Source organism: Leucopleurus acutus, assembly GCF_964270905.1.
Source record: "Leucopleurus acutus genome assembly, chromosome: 12".
NCBI lineage: Eukaryota > Metazoa > Chordata > Mammalia > Artiodactyla > Delphinidae > Leucopleurus > Leucopleurus acutus.
Genome location: NC_139154.1, coordinates 74,257,509 through 74,272,848, shown reverse-complemented (window position 1 = coordinate 74,272,848; position 15,340 = coordinate 74,257,509).

The window sequence follows — 15,340 nt, the reverse complement described above, 5'->3', positions numbered from 1 at the left end:
GTGCTGTCTCTGTTCAATTTGCTAACGCAAACTCTTGCTCCAGCTAGTCCTGTGTCCGTATGTTTCCCACGTAGGCTTTGCTCTTTTCTATAGTGTGCTCTATTTCTGTATCTTCTATGTCCCCAATTTCTACTAACTAAGATGTTTAATACCACCGTATGATTATTTAGTCATTTCAGGTATGTAAATTTACCTCCTGTAAGTTGTAATATATTGGCAGCCATGGATGGGCTTCAAAGGGTGCAGGAACCATTTAAGAGAGTATGTTTTGCATTTGTGCATTTTTCCTAGGTCAGGAGATCTCATAGCATCCCAAAGAGGTCCATTGAGGGGGGTTGAGTTACTCTCTGGATACCAAGCCATACTGTCAGTCATTCCTACTTAAACATAGAAATATATATCTTATTGCATACCCTATGATCCTGCACCGTAAAAAAAACTTCTAGCTAAGGTGCATGCGCCTGAGTATTTTTTAAAATTAATTAATTTATTTATTTTTGGCTGTGTTGAGTCTTCCTTTCTGTGCGAGGGCTTTCTCTAGTTGTGGCAAGCGGGAGCCACTCTTCATCACGGTGCGCGGGCCTCTCACTGTCGCGGCCTCTCTTGTTGGGGAGCACAAGCTCCAGACGCGCAGGCTCAGTAGTTGTAGCTCACGGACTTAGTTGCTCTGCGGCATGTGGGATCTTCCCAGACCAGGGCTCGAACCCGTGTCCCCTGCATTGACAGGCAGATTCTCAACCACTGCGCCAGCAGGGAAGCCCTGGGCCTGAGTTTTAAAATTCTGATCTGTTTTTGCACTCTGTATTAAATGAGGTGTCCTGAATTTTGATGTGGAAAATACTATCACTATATGCAGAGCTTATTTCAACAATAATTTTAAATTAAATATTTTTGAATAGGTAATACAATTACACAATTTGAAGGTCAAAACGACATAAAAAGGATAACCAGAGAAGTCTCATTCCTACCTGCCTTTTACAGATAACGATCATCAGAAAAGATTTTAACACCATAGATAATACAATAATGCCTGTAGCTGCATTCATCAATGCTCTTTTGTTTGCAGGTAACAGAAATTTATTTCATACCAATGTAAACAACAACAAAAAAGAAATTTCTTTAAAGAATGGAGTATCTCGAGGAAGGTAGACAGTACAGCCAGGTTTCAGGAAGGATTAGAATCAGGAGTTGGGGATCCGTCAAGAACACAAGCAGCCAATTCTTGTCTGACTTACTGTGCTCATTGGCTCCAGTTCTCTCTTTCTCTCTTTCCAGATTGACTGGGTTGCTTTGGCTGCATAAGGCCAAACATAGCTACCCCCTTGCTCTTGAGTATACTCATCCTCAGTTCAGGTGACCAGCCCAGCTTCTTATCTCTCAGGGCTAATTCTTAGAGACAGACGGAGAGACAGAGACAGAGAGATTGAGGTGCTGTTTGACCTGACTAGGGTCATGTGCGCATCCTTGGTTGATCAGCTCTGGACAGGCGAGCAGGGAAACGATACAAACATAGATGCCAGGGATTCAGCCCTGTGTAGGGAAGTTAAAGCAAAGGGGTGTGGACCAGCCTAATATCCCCCAAAGTGCCTACTAATGCAGTCTTGGTCAACTAGCTTTTAATTTTCATGGCCCTGAGGCCACCTTTGGTTCAGATAGGTACCCAGTGCTGATGATCTCTTTTCGTTTTGGCAGGAAGCAACCCAGAGTATGAGGAGCATACTCTCCTGAGACCTGGAGGACTGCTTATCCTAATTCTTTTGTTTGGTTTTTTTTTGGCCGCACCATGTGGCTTGCAGAATCTCAGTTTTCTGACCAGGGACTGAACCTGGGCCATGGCAGTGAAACCCCAGAATCCTAACCACTAGGCAACCAGGGAACTCCCCTGCTTATCCTATTTTTATTTAAAGTTTCTCTGGGTTAATTCTCACACTAGCTGATGCTTCTGTTATCACCTCTGGTTACCTCCTGGATGTCTCCTAGTCAGGAACAAGGACCACTGCCTAATCACCAATTATAACAGCACAGAGTAATGTGTAATTCATACCAGATCCTTCCTTCCATCTCTGTTTTGAAGAAGGTGGGGGTGAATGCCACTAAGAAAGACAGGTATTGCCTAAGTAACAATACCAAATTTTAATACATAAGGAATATGGCTCTAAAGCACTTACATGTCATAATGGTGCTAAATGAACTTCACGGATGTTATTTCTTCTCAATACTTTTCTTATCTACGAGCTCAGCATGGTATTAGTAGAAGCTATTTGAGAAAAGCAAAAGAGATACTGTCTTTTTAGGTGAGATTTTCCAGCAGAACAAATGTTAGCAGTCTTCCATCCATCTTTCCTTCCTTACATCCCTCCTTCCTTCTAAATATAGCAGCATCTTCTCAGAATTTCCCAGGACTTGTACTGTCTGAAATTCGTATTTCACTGCATAAAATATCCTACATAATGTTTATGAATAAAAACTAAACTGCATAGTATACTTCCATGTGCTCTTATAAGTATTTTATGATTACTCAACTAATCCTTGAAACCAGTCTTTGAGGTGGCCACGATTATTATCCCTATTTAACAGATAAGGAATGAGGCACAGAGAAAATAATTGTTCAAAATCACAAACCTAGTAAGTGAGACTGTCAGGATTTAAACCTAAGACGTTTGGCTCTAGAATCTATGCTTTTAACCCCTACCTTCACTGTCTCAGAGTGAAGGCGATTCTTCAAAACAGTGATTGTCAAATTGTTTAACATGTTTTAGAATATATTCTGGGGGCATACTTAACAGGAATGACATCTGCCGATGCAGTTCATTTGTGAGGCCGCAGAATGAAGTGTGTCTGAACTGGTCTGGTTGTCGTTTACCTCTCTAGTCATTTCTTTAGGGCTTACCTTTGGCAAATGGCACCTTTCTCACAAGCTTTACATTTGGAAACTGTTTGTGAATAAAAAAATTTTTGAGAGCATTCTAGCTCCAAATCGACATAATATTTTCCCTTCCAAGTTGTTATTATTTGTAATAACATTGCTCACTTGAATGCTTCTCTTCTTGGTGGTGGTCACTCCTACTGGCTATAACAGCAGAGCTCCGCTTGGAAGTGGCAAAAGAGATGAAAGTAAAATTGATAACTAAGCTTGGTGAGACTTGAGAATGGAATAGGACAAGATGGGTTATTGCTTTGGAGAGGTTTTGATCTAAATATGGAAAGTGATTATGAAGTGTTTGTAAAGTTTTGGAGAATCAGTATGACCCGATAAAGACAACAGGCAGGAATGCCATGCTTGAATCGTAATCTACAAGCTAAGACCCTACAGGGCTCATGAATCCCTAAATATGTTCTCAGAGAGATTTCCAATAAAATCATATACACATACATAATGACTGGCATATCGAGTTAGGGTACATTTGAGATTAGTGAGGAGGAATACAAATTCAGATTGGCCGGCAGAGCTGTATGCTTTTCTCCAGCCACTTTAAGTTATGATGGTGCAAGAATAGAGAAAGCAGGTTTGGATTTAACTGAGCTTGTGGTTTCACCAAGCTAGATAGGGGAAGCGAGTTGAGAGAGTCTTTGCTATTCTCAACTATTTGTTCTTCTATGTAAATTTTCAAAGTACCTTGTCAAGTTTCATGTAAAAGTCTTGTGATTTTGATTTGAACTTCTTTGACCATACTAATCAGTTTGGGACTAATTGCCTCCTTTATGATACTGAATCTTCTTATAACTCTTCATATCTTTGTCTCTATAATATCTTTTAATGAAGTTTAAAATTTTTCTCCAAAAAAAAAAATAAATAAAAGAAATCACATGTACTAAATCTAGCAACAAAGGACATGAAGAAAAATTGTCTATCACTTCCTTGTTCAGTATTTTCATAGTTAAAGCTGTTTATGAAAATTTTCCATGTAGGTTTCATCATAAAATTATGAAATAAGTTATTACTGTCTCAAATTCTTCCTTTGAAACTCAAATGGTTTAGTAATAACAAATGCTGTAACTTGGCTGCCGATTTAGAAATAGTTCTCTTGTAGCTGTTTTCTGAGTTTTTATCCTTTGAGTAGGCTGTCTTGCCTCTCTCAGAGATATTGTGTTATATCTCCCTTGGAAAAATACACCTTCCCTCCCCTCCCCCCCCTCCCCTCCCTTCCCTTCCCTTTTTCCTTTCCTTCCCTTCCCTTCCCTCCCCTCCCCTTTCCTTTTTTTCCTTTCCTTTTTCCTTTTCTTTTTCCTTTCCTTTCCTTTCCTTTTTTTCAGCTTAGTTCCCTTACATAACACAAAATTTAGAAAGGCAATGTCTTCAAGAGATTGTGTAAAGGTTATAAGGCATCATGCATTATTTTAATTAATTACTCAAGTTCACACTGATTATATTAGTTTTTTTGAAATCCAATAATTTGACTAAAATGAGGGTTCTCTTTTTGTGTGTGCACATCCGCATGCATGTAAAATTTGGCTATGTTTGTATTAGTTTCCTAAGGCTGCCATAACAAAATACCACAAACTGGGTGGTTTAAAGAAACAGAAATGTATTCTTGCACACTTTTGGAGGCTAGATGTAGGAAATCAACTTGTTGACTGAGCCATGCTCCCTTCAAAGCCTCTAGAATCCTTCCTTGCCTCTTCCAGATTCTGGAAGCCTTGGTGTTCCTTGGCTTGTGGCAGTATGACTCCAATTTCTGCCCCATCTTCACATGGCTGTCTTCCCTATGTGTCTCTGTCTTCTACTTTTCTTAAAAGGATCCCAATCATATTGGATTAAGGGCCCACCCTACTCCATTATGACCTCATCTTCACTAACTACATCTGTGACGACCCTATTTTCAAGTAAGGTCACATTCTGGGGTACTGGGGTTAGGACTTTAACATATCTTTGGGGAGGACACAATTCAACCCACAGCAATATCTAGTTACTAAGAAATCCCGTGTAAGCTTTTTAGGAATATAGGCATATTAATTTAAAAACGTAACTTTACCTTTGTTATTTGAAATAGAGAAAAGAAACAAATGAAGGAATATACTATTAAAATCTGCAGTGATAAAATTTTGCATGTCAACCAGGCTTTTATGGGATCTCTTCATTTTCTACTTCAGCAAAAGCTTGGAAGGCAATTTTTTTATATTTTTGATTAAGATATTTGGCTGAATCACTGAAGTTAATATAGTTTTCTTGAATATGTTTCCAAGCCGGTTCAACTTTCTACATAGTTTTCGTATTTGCTTTCAGAAATGAGAAAGATAAAGTTAGAAGAGAAGCTCATCTAAGTTAAACACACCATGTGAATATCCTCTTTCTCTTTTTTTTCTTACTTTGAAACGTATAAAAGGAAACTGTCTTCTTTCAAGAAAGGCTCTAAAGAATCTCGTTGCATTTATAAAGACTTCCAAATGCTGTAATAAATCTGCCTGCATCATCTTTAATTCAGAGCATTGTTGCAACTCTCCTACTGTAAAATACATCTTTCTGAGCTGCTTATCCCAATATTTGATGTTGGCACTAGAGAGAAATTAAAGGCTAAAAATAAACAATAAAAAATGAGTTTGAAGGTAGATCAGAGTGAGAGAGTCATTAGGTTTAACCCCCTGATTCACAGATGAGGATATTGAAGCCCAGAGGCTCCTGAAGGTCACCAAGCTGGGGATCTAGAATCTTGCTCTACTGAATCACATCGTATTTTCTTCCATATCTTATTCAAAACTTGTACAAAAGGTGAAGAATAGTTGGCACTGAGTCGTACACTTTAAATGCATGAATTGTATGGTATGAGAATTATACCTCAATAAAGCTGTTTAAAAAAAGATTAATGGCTGGGTTTCAGAGGTTCAGCAATGAAAGCACAATATGCTCAGGAAACATTCATTTTAAATAATAGTTTCTTTTTTAAAAATTGCACAGTACATAGTCACCTGAAAACAGCAACTAGCCCCAATTCTAAGACCTAAATAACAACTTAAGCTAGACTTAGTTTTATTTACAACACTATCAATTTCATAGAGATAGAAGGTGATTTAGAGAAGGAAAATTGTTTAAGAAATAGTCTTAAAACATTTATTGACACCCAGAAAAGTCTGCACACATTTATAAGGTTAAGTTAAAATGTAAACTCTTAAATAATGCTCTGTCATGGAGCTTGAAGTACCATACTGCAAGTTCACCTTCCCAGAGGACAAATTAGGTTAACAGGAAACTGTGTTTTTTCTGTTCTTTCTTTCTGGAACTCTTATTAGTGATTCACAGGCCTCCCAAATTTATCTTCTAGCTTTTTCATCTTTTGTCTTCTGTATTACATCTTTGTCTTTTTTAAGAAAAATAATCAGTTTTACTGAGATATAATTTTTATCCAACAAAGTTCACTCATTTTAATCATATAGTTCAATGAGTTTTGACAACGTATATAGTCGTGTAACCATCAACACTATCACTCCAAGAAGTTCCCTGTCCCCTCTGCAATCACTCCCTCCCCTCCCCCTGCCCCTGGTGGTTTTGCCCTTTTAAGAATCACGTAAACAGAATCATAGGGTATGGAGGCTTTTGTGTCTTGCTTCTTTCATTAATATAATCCTTTTGAGTTTCCTCCATGCTGTGTATATCAATAGTTTATTCCTTTTTATTGCCGAGTAGGATTCCAAAACCACAATATGTTTATCCATTCATTAGTTGATGGACGTTTGGGTTGTTTCCAGTTCTCATTTCTCTTGGATAAATATCCAGGAGTAAAATTGCTGAGTCATATCATTAGGTATGTTTAACTTTATAAGTAATTACCAAATGATTTTCCAAATTGGTGGTACCATTTTATACTTGCAAGAACATTCATTATGTATTCTTGCCAAATTTGTAGCTTTGACTGTTCTATTTATGTCCATGATTCATTTTGAACTAATTTTTTTATTATGATGTGAGATAAGGATCAAAGGTCGTGTGTGTGTGTGTGTGCGTGTGTGTGTGTTTGCATATGGATGTCCAATTTTTCCAGCACAATTTGTTGAAAAGACTATGCTTTCCCCACTGAAATACTTTGACACCAGTGTAAAAACCTGACTATATATATGTGGGTCTATGAGTCTATTTCTGGGCTCTATTCTGTTCCACTGATCTACTTGTCCATTTTTATGCCAGTACTACACTGTCTTAATTATTGTAGCTTTATTATAAATCTTGAAGTCAAGTTGAAGTCCTTCTAGTTTCTTTAATTTCTCTAGCAATGTTTGTAGTGTAATGGTCTTGGGCATATTTTGTTAAATCCATCCTTAAATATTTCATGTTTTCTGAGGCTATTGTAAATGGTGTTGCTTTTTTTAAAAAAGAAAATACTTCAATTTCCACTTGTTTGTTACTAATACATCTTTTTGTTCTTTTTTCTATTTCCCTGGGAAGTTTTACAACTGTAACTTCCAACACTTTAATTTTTTAACGTTGCAATTAAAATCTTTTTGATGTAGTAAAATGAAATTTACCATTATAACCACTTTTAAGTGAGCAGTTCAGTGGCATTAAATGCATTCACATTGTTGTGCAACTATCACCACTATCCATCTGCAGAACTTCTTCATCATCGCATAATGAAACTCTGTGTATACCAAATACTCTCTAAATACTAACTCCCCATTTCCACCTTCCCTTAGCCCTGGTACCCACTGTTTTACTTTCTGTCTCTATGTATTTGACTATTCTAGGTACCTCATATAAGTGGAATCATACATTACTTGTCCCTTTGTGTCTGGTTTATTTCACTTAGTCTTCAACCATGTTGTAGCATGTATCAGAATTTGATTCCTTTTTAAGGCTGAATAGTATTCCATTGTATGTATATATCACATTTTGTTTTTCCATTCATTCATTAATAGACCCTGGGTTGTTTCTACCTTTTGGCTATTGTAAATAATGCTGCTATGAACATGAAATTGGTTTTAATTTGTGAACTCACTCATGTTCTTTGATGTTTTTTCATTTTGGTTATTTTTGTTTTATGGAATGATATATGCTGTTATCTCCCTGTAAATATTAAAGTTTCTATGATGTTTTCTTCTGTTTTCTGTATGCCTCTGTTCCCTCAAGTTTCTTTTTCTGTTTATTTTCATTTTTAGCTTCCATTCAAGACTTTTGTGAAATGACTGGTGGTTCTTGTGTTTTGTTTTATGTTTAAGAGTAGAGAATTTTAAAAAATGGATGGAAGCTTTGTGGGGAGAAGGGGGCAGGTGGGGCTCATCAAGTCTTTTTACTGGGGTACTCCAAATGCCAATACTTTGAGAAATTTTCACTGGAACCATTTTGTTTCTCCACAAATGAATTCTCCAATTTCCTTCTGGAGGAGAATGAGGTATAGGGGACAACAGGGGCTGGGGGGAGCAGTGATAGTGGGGCAGTGGTGATATGTTTAAGCCTTGCTGCAGGCTTTCTGGGTGTAGGAAGGGGACAAAGGGGCTGAGGATTCCTCTCTTACTTAATCCACTTGTTTTCAATACTAGCACCTCCAAGGGCTGAGCATCTCAAGGATTCTAGGGCACAAAATGACTTACTTCTAGTTGATATTGCCCCTTGAGATGTGTTTAGGTTGTAACTTCACAGTCTGCTAAATCAGTAACTGCTCCTCTATCTGCTTTGTCTTCCAAAAATATGTTGAAATATTTTATACACTGTTGTCTCCTCTGTTATTCTCTTTGTCTTTGTTGGTTAGTACCATTTTTATTGCTTTACTGACATTTTTTTTTTTTTTTTTTTTTTTTTTTTTTGGCGGTATGCGGGCCTCTCACTGTTGTGGCCTCTCCCGTTGCGGAGCACAGGCTCCGGACGCGCAGGCTCAGCGACCATGGCTCACGGGCCCAGCCGCTCCGCGGCATGTGGGATCTTCCCGGACTGGGGCACGAACCTGCGTCCCCTGCATCGGCAGGCGGACTTTTAACCACTGCGCCACCAGGGAAGCCCTTTACTGACATTTTAATGGGGTTTTAGGAGGGAGAGGAAATGAATGACACACCATATTTAACTCATTAGAGTAAATAGTATTTATCATTTCATAAGTGATTTACAACATTACTTTTACCACCTGACAGGAAAAATTTCCACTCCGGACAATAAATAAAACTCAGATAAAATGGAAATAATAGATGATAATAAGTTTGTAGTGATAAAAGGAAGATGAATTTCGAAAAAGACACATGCAGGGTAATATACTATAGCATTTCCAGTGATGAATGTGTTTCTCAGTTCTCAGGAAAGTAGAAAAAAAGTTGAATATGAGCAATATAGATCTGTTGATTAAAAAAATCGTATACCTCATGAATACAAGTCGTATATAAAAGAATCATTTATTGTTTAATTTTGTAATTTATAGAGTTTGCTTAATCTCTTATTGCCTTTCTTTCAGCCATTTCCTTCTCTTTAGCATCTTCATTAGTGGCTGGTTAGTTACAGAAAGAGGCAGAAGTCTACCAGGCAATTCTACCACTTGTTATTGGCTAAGCGGCTGGAGTTACCAGTTTAATGAGGGTTTAAGAATTATCTGAGGCTTAAATTATTGGTGCTGTCCCTATTACTATAGATTACTTAGTGCTGAATAGAATTAAACTGGGCACTTACTGGAATATTATTTTGAGTTCTGAGTTTAAGGTGAATGGAGAAAACAAAATGAGCGCCTATTTAAAAACTGGACCTATTGGAGTTTTTTGTTTTGATTTGTACTGTCTAGGAAAAGAAAAGGATCAGTGGAAATAACATTGTTCAAATACGTCCAGAGATACTTCATGTTGATCTTTCCCAGGGCTCTACTCTATCTAGGCCTTTTTCTCCCATGGGCAGTAGACAGTATCCACCAACCTGCTTGGCCATCCTCTCCTTTACCCCACCATTTTTCCTCAAATATTTACCCATGAAACCTAACCAACAGGTTTAGCTACCTGCTCTCCAGACTAGATTTAAGCTCCAGCCCTAGTTTTCCAGCTGTCTCCTGATTATTTCTACTACTCCAATGTTCTTCAGGCAACTCAAGTTCATTGTATCTAAAAACTTAGGTCATTATATCCTCCCCAGCATTACTCACCCATTCTGTGCTCCTCTCCTGACTTCTTTTCTTTAATAATGGCAGTACCAATTTACCTTGTCACCTAAACTTAAACCTTAGAATCAGCTTCTCTTTCTTCAGCCTCTCCATCCTATTAGTCACCAAATTCTATGAATTCAACTTAAATGTTTTTCAAATTTATCTTCTCCTATTTCCTATGCTATTAGTTTAGGCTTTCATCAACTTCTGCCTGAACTATAAGCAATAGTTATGTTTCACTTAGACCAGTCTGTCTGTCTGTCTCCCTCTATTATATATTGATACATGTAATATATATTCATACACATATGTATATACATACATACATACACACATACACACATATATGAATGTGTATACACACATATGTATATATACCTATATATTCTTACGTAAACTAGACTACATGTTCCTTGATGTTAGGAAATGTGTTAGATGCTCAATAGATTTTAGTTGAAGAAATGAATAATGTTTATTTTAAAGATAGTGACCACCTGGTTTCTATTTCCACTCACAATAAAATAACAAAATTTATACCTCAATGTTTAGGTATTAGGAAGAGTGGGATACCTACTAGAATGAGTTATTTATAACCCAGACAACTTTGTAAACTCTTCTTTGTAGTTCTTTTTTTCTCATGAGGACAGATTTTCTTTTATTTCTCTAAGACGGTTTAGGAATTTCTTTGCTTGGATTTGTGATGCTTAGAACAACTGATCAAAAATAGTTTTTTTGCTAGATCAAAATAAATATCACCAGAGAAATGATGCATATTAAACTAGGAAGGAAATGCAGTATTAACACAGAGGACCTTTTTGGGCCTTATGACTTTCACTTGCATATTATATGATTTCTCTTTGAAACTTGAAATTTTAATTTTAGGTCCAACTCTAATTGTCAGTGTATAACCAGCATGGCCAAAGACGTTGATCTTATACTATTTATATGTCTATTCTTATTACAGATGAACTTAGTGTATGTCAAGATGTTAGCCAGAACCATAAGCTGCATTTCACAAAAAGGTACATTTCATGAAATCTAAAATCCCAGTGAAATGGTAGGGACAATGACATAGCAAGCTGTTAATTTTTCCCTTAAGAGTGCCAAAATGATGTTTTAGTCTTTTTTGAATACAAAGGTTGAACGTAGCTCATTGGTGCTCTTTGAACACAAGCAAGTCTTTCTCTGTTGGCAAAAAAGCTGTGATGCACAGCTTCTTGTAACAGATTTGTCAGGAATCTACCTTTCATCTTTCTCCCATGGTTGCTGAATCTACTCTCCAGTCTACATCCTACAGTATGTAGACAAGAGTACACCCCTCCCACGCTTTTAACTCTCTCAGGGGGCATACATGATGCAAGGACAATTAACCTGTTCTATGTATGTATACCAGATTAGGTGTCAATTCAACACTCTACAATAAGGTATACTACTACAGAAATGGAATGGGCTATTTCCCTAAGTAGTGAGTCTTCTTTTACTGAAAGTGTTCATGCACATTTGTGTCTGATTTGTTCAGTGCCGTTGTTCAGAGTCTTGAACAGTGCTTGGTGCAGAGTAAATACACAATGTATATATATACATATCATGTATGAATGAATTAAGCACACAATGGAAGCACAACATGGCTGATGTTTCAGTTAGCTTTTGCTGCGTAATGGACCATCCCAAAAGGTAGTAGTTTAAAATAGTGATTCATTATTTATCATGATTCTGTGGGTTGGCTGAACATTCATTCTGAGATGGTCTCATATTTCTGGGACATCAGCTCTGTGGCTGGGACGGCTAGGTCTTTCTCTCCATGTCTGTCATCTGGGGCCTCAGCATGCCAAGAGAGAGAGCGTGGAAGCTGTAATACTTCTGCTGGTTAGGCTTGGAACATTTCCAGCATATTCTATTGGACAAAAAAGTCACAAGGCCAGATCCAGAGATGGGGAAATTGACCCAACCTCTTGATGGGTGTTGTTGCAGAGTTTGTAGCCAGTTTTAATCTACCACAGATGGCCAAGTTTAAAAAACCTTCTGTAGGGAATTCTTGTAACGGGAGGGAGATTGGTCAAGCTGATTTCCCAGAGTTCTTCCAACTCTGAGATTCCACCAGCCTGAATGGATATTTTTTAATGTTCTAAGAGAGAACAGTTATTAACCCATTGTAACTGGAAACTTTAAACTTCTACATCTGGTAAGATAATTTCAAAGATAATTCATTGAATAATTATTTTCTATTATTATGAACTAGAATTTATACTCTTCCTTTAACCATTTCAAAATACCTATAAGAATGTTCTTGTTAGTGAGAGTGGTATTTACATCTAGTTACCCTAATGTGTCACTAACACTACTTTTAATTCTGGTATAGCAGTAACATTCTCCTTTCCTTATGCTTTGTTGACCATTCTATGAACACTGGATAAGCTCTTTATTCTTATTCATCCATCAAATACTTAATTTTTTAGAAGTCACTGAGATAACAATATAAAATTCTTATTTTTCTCCTGTGTCAGAGGAGAGTGCTTATATTATTGCCTCAATATTTAATGCTATTTACTATTAAAATTATAAATCTACCACTTTTCTGTAATCATTCTTTTATGACAGTTTTAATAAATTAAAGATATTTCTTTGTGACTATTTTAGTAATAGCAGATACAGAGATATACGAATGCAGAAATATCATATAAGCAACTTACAATTAATATGTTAAAACCCTGTGAAACTTTCCATTAAGGAGTTTCAGAACAATCACAGTAGGAAAAACAGTATGGGGAAGACTGAACTGCTGATGGCTCAATTGTGATTTAATAGAAAAGTTCACACCATAGAATTTTGCTAGTATATTTTTGCTAGTATATGGACTTAGTTGAAAAATCATGTATGTTTTTGATAATTTTTGACAAATACTTGAAACAGGACTGTTTTAGTTATTATTGAGGAATCTGTTTTGTTAAAAATTTTTACTTTGGCATTAACCTCCTGCCCCCAAATTCTACACTAACACTTCTCTCTTCCTACTCTTCCCAACCCTTCTAAAAACAAACAAACTCAAAGCAACTCACAACAATTTTCTAAAAATAAAGCCAGTTCATCTCTGTGGGACTGGTAAGTCAGGTCTTTTTTTTTTTTAATAGATTTAATTAATTAATTAATTAATTAATTTTTTGGCTGCATTGGGTCTTCCGTTGCTGTGTGTGGGCTTTCTCTAGTTGCGGCCTGTGGGGGCTACTCTTCTTTGCAGTGCGAGGGCTTCTCATTGTGGTGGCTTCTCTTGTTATGGAGCACAGGCTCTAGGCATGCGGGCTTCAGTAGTTGTGGCACACGGGCTTCAGTAGTTGTGGCTGGCGGGCTCTAGAGTGCAGGCTCAGTAGCTGTGGTGCACAGGCTTAGCTGCTCTGCAGCATGTGGGATCTTCCTGGACCAGGGCTGGAGCCCGTGTCCCCTGCATTGGCAGGTGGATTCTTAACCACTGCACCACCAGGGAAGCCCCGATAAGTCAGGTCTTGAATGTATTGTTGATAACTAACCTGATCAGGTAACATTGCCAGGAAATCTTGTTCTACCTTTCCTTTAAAAAAAAAATAATAAAGTTTATTTATTAGTTTTACATTTACAGAAGAATTGAACATTAACGAGAGTTCTTATACACTCCCATGCCCACCTCCCAATCGGTTTCCCCCATAACTAACATCTTGCATTGGTGTGATGAACCAATACTGATATATTACTAAAGTCCACAGTTTACATTACGGTTCACTCTTTGTGTTGTACAGTTCTGAGTTTTGCCAAATGTAAAATGTCATGTATCCATCATCACAGTGTCATACAGAATAGTTTCACTGCCCTAAAAATCTCCTGTGTTCCACCTCTGTGTCCCTCCTCCCTCCCCCCAACCCCTGCTTTTCCTTTTTAATACCCAAATTGAGCCTAGGGTAATATTAATTAGTTGGAGCTAAGAATTTGCTTAAATAACCCGTGATTCCCCATGGCAATCAACATTTCCTTTTTAAAAAAAATAAATTTATTTATTTTTGGCTGCATTGGATTTTTGTTGCTGCACATGGTCTTTCTCTAGGTGCGGCAAGCGGGGGATACTATTTGTTGCGGTGCGTGGGCTTCTCATTGCAGTGGCTTCTCTTATTGTGGTGCATGGGCTCTAGGCGTGCGGGCTTCAGTAGTTGTGGCATGCGGGCTCAGTAGTTGTGACTCGCGGGCTCCAGAGTGCAGGCTCAATAGTTGTGGCGCACGGGCTTAGTTGCTCATGAGGGATCTTCCTGGACCAGGGCTCGAACCCGTGTCCCCTGCATTGGCAGGCGGATTCTTAACCGCTACGCCACCAGGGAAGTCCCAATCAACATTTCTTAATCGTCAATTCAGACTAGCACTGTTCAATAGAAATAAAATATAAGCCATATATATTTAAAAATTTCTAGATGATGCATTAAAAAGAAACAAATGAAATTAATAATATATTACATTTATCCCAATATAGCCAAAATATTATCAATCCAACATGTAACCAATATAAAAATTGAGATATTTAAATGTTTTTGTACTAACTCTCAAAATCTATTGTGCATTTCAAACTTACAGCACATCTCATTTCAGATGACTCACATTTCAAGTGCTCAGTAGCCAGGAGTAGCCAATGACTAAGGTATTGAACAGTGCAGGCCTAGACTGTGAGCAACTTGAAAGCAAGCTAACCTCCTCTCTCCAGGGCCTCCAGATTAGGCAGGAAGGGAATATTTTTGAAAGGTATATCAGAAAGATAAAAGGGATCTCTAAACCTCTGGATGCTGATACTTAAATGTTCTGCAACCACTTTCTTTAAAACCTCCAGTTCTGGAAAAAGTGGAATGGGGATTATGCTCATTCTGGCATACCAAAGAAATGAGTATGTATTTGGCTTCCTGACTCCCAGAAGGCCTGAATCATCCTAAATGTTGACTCATGAGCCTTAAGTGACTGAAATATAATGTGAATCAAATTTGCCCTCCAAGGCATCGTTCTCTTTCCACTTTCCTCTCTCCCCTTCCTCTTTGGGTGACTCATCCTTCTACCAAGTAAGAGTCCAGTAGCGGGCAGATCCCAAAACCCTCTTTGAAGAGGAGCAGACTTTCAAATGGTCTGCCCCAGTCCCTAGATCGTCCAGCCCAGCTATTTTGCCTACGTTATCCAGGATCCGCAGTTTAGACTGGGACTGATCTTAAAACTGTCAAAAATATTATTTTTTCTTTTAAGGTGGTGATGGTAGTAGTGATAAGGTGGTTTGGGAATTTAAGTTTGAAAAAAGACAATCTTATTTC